Raw genomic sequence first — 2,673 nt, forward strand, 5'->3', positions numbered from 1 at the left:
GGTGGCTAGCTGTTAGCTGTTAGTTGTTAGCTGTTAGCTGCTAGCTGCTAGCTGCTAGCTGCTAGCTGTTAGCCCGCACTCCTTCCTCCCGTCTCAGTCCTGACCTCCTACCGGATCACAGCCTATCACACACCTCTGCTCTACACCGACATGAGCTCCGTGAAATGTGGCCAAACATCCCTTTGTCCTCCCCACCATGTATGGGAACTTTCACCAGCAGGACAGTGGGCCCGTCGTCAGGCGCTGGAACCACTGTGTAGAACTCCATGCGTGTGCTGCTAGGTAACAACGCTGTAATGGATCTCCTTTTCTGATGTACATGCCCTACCGTCTAGAGACGGATCTAGACTGGCCAGTGATACTGAATGATGTCAGTGGGGGCTGGTCTAAGGAGGTGGTGGTCCCCCTCCTGGATCCTCTGGGGGCTCAGGGCTCTGCTGGGTCCAGAGAATCTGGATCCTCAGCTAGATGGTCGTACGGCTGCTGAGGAGCCAGAACATTCTAATAATACAACAAAAAAGATGTGCAACAGAAACTGGGGATATTACTTTTGGAAGCAAAATGAGGATCTGAATCAGTGGCAATTATGGTGTCTGCTCACCCATACACCTCTGAATGGTCCCCACACACAGATACGATTAAAGCACAGCCAATACCAGGCCCTCGGATTGGTCCCCACACACAGATACGATTACAGCACAGACAATACCTGGCCCTCTGATTGGTCCCCACACATAGATATGATTACAGCAAAGCCAATACCTGGCCAGCAAGGGCTGCCCCACCAAGAACCACATAAATACAAGATAACTGATGGGGGTGAGGGAGAGAGACAGAGGGGGAGAGGAAGAGAGGGAGAGAGGGAGAGGTAGAGCAAGAGAGACGGAGAGAGAGAAAGAAAGAGAGAGAGAGAGAGTAGTTCTATGTTGGGTTCAACCAAAGGTCTACTGCATTCCCTCTTCCATGGCAATGCATTTATTCTAAAATGGCGGCGAGTAATGTAGTGCATTAGGGGCTCACAGTGACTGATCCCAGGCCTGCCTTAATGCCGTGGAGCCAGGCAGCGACGACATCCGTCAACAGCTCCTAAAAGTCACCCAGTGAGAAATGACAGGCTGCTTCCGGAACATTGCTCCAGCAGCTCCAGAGAGGCTGTCCCGTCCGTAATCACAGCTCGTCCCCCCCTCGTCCCGTCCCCCCCGCGGAGCCAGTGACCCCCTCACATCCCTCACTCTGTCCTGCTCTGTCCCTTGTCCTCCGGCCGGCCCTGATGGATGATACAGACCACATGGTTTGGATCAGCAGTGGAGAGAGAAGGACTGACTGAAGTCCTTCTAAGAAAGCAGCGGAGAGAGAAGGACTGACTGAAGTTCTTCTGAAGGGACAAAGTGTGTAGGCGGGGGCAGATGGCGTCCCTCTCTGCCTACGGGAGGAGCTCCTTATGTCCTCAAGGCCTGCTGACGTGGACAGAGGGACCCCTTGGTGGGGCGTTCAGATGAACCCTGGGGGGGGTTGAGACCTGCTGACCCCCTGGTGGTTCGAATGTTCCCTGGGGGCTAAAACTGACCCGTCCCTAAAGCATCGACTGTTCACTGCTCTGTTGGTTCGGTCATAGAAAGGTAGCGGGCGTGGCCCCAAAGGATAGATTAGCCCTACCTCCATAGACTCATGTGAGGAGGTCTACCGCCTCATATACAAGCAGGAACAACTGTCTCATCTGAAAGTGTGAGACAGTTTCTTTAAATATAATCATTAAAGGTGGTTTCTGGACCAGGTCGGGTGTCAGAAATCTTTTCAGATAATGACATGAATGATGAGAAGGCTCTGAGTCGTGGCTGATACTCTACATAGAAACCCCCCACATCCCCAGACAAGCAGCCTCCATTCACTGGACAGAGCTAGATATGCATACTATCCATTGAGGAGAGGGAGACAAAATTAAAACATTTAGCAGAATAGACGGAGCAGAGCCAATCAGGCCTGACGGGCTGCGGTTAATTGGCTGTTCCTGCCCCATTAATCACAAGACACAACCTGCATGTATGGTAATTAATTAATCAATTTTAATCAGGTCACAACAAGAGGCTTCTGGTATTTGTAGAATGGTTTGGCTGGAAGTATTGGGAGAGCTTGTGAGTTTCTCTCTACAAGACCTGTCTGAGAGAACAGTCACTGAGTTATTGGATGTGTCTACTGAGGCAGATGGGTCTAAATCAGAAGAAGAGGACTAGTGCCAAACCAGAGAGAGGCCAAACGGACTTCCTCATTAAAAACGTTCCTCTGAGCAAAACTTATCAAGAAGAAGTTGAGCAGGGCTTGAGACCGCTAACACGCAATTACCCATTTCATCTGATCTTTCCAGTTGGTTGATATTTCAAATTCCACCCGGACACGTTTTGTAAAGAGTAATTACGCACTTAAACAATTTGAGTCTCCCATTTCTACCGTATTATGTAATAGAAATGGGGGATACTGCTCCAGGGTTTAAATCAACTGTTGTTGGTATTTGGGATGGATTTAGAAGGACGCTCTGCACTTTTGTTCAGATCTTTTCTTAACAAAAAGCTTTTTTCTTGATTGATCTTCTTAACGGAAAGATAAATTCTGAATTATCTCATTATTAAACAGAACAGAATTTGGGCCAAGATGTTCTTTGCTTTTTGATTTCTTTGT

The sequence above is a fragment of the Gadus macrocephalus genome, chromosome 23 (assembly GCF_031168955.1).
Source record: "Gadus macrocephalus chromosome 23, ASM3116895v1".
NCBI classification, from domain to species: domain Eukaryota; kingdom Metazoa; phylum Chordata; class Actinopteri; order Gadiformes; family Gadidae; genus Gadus; species Gadus macrocephalus.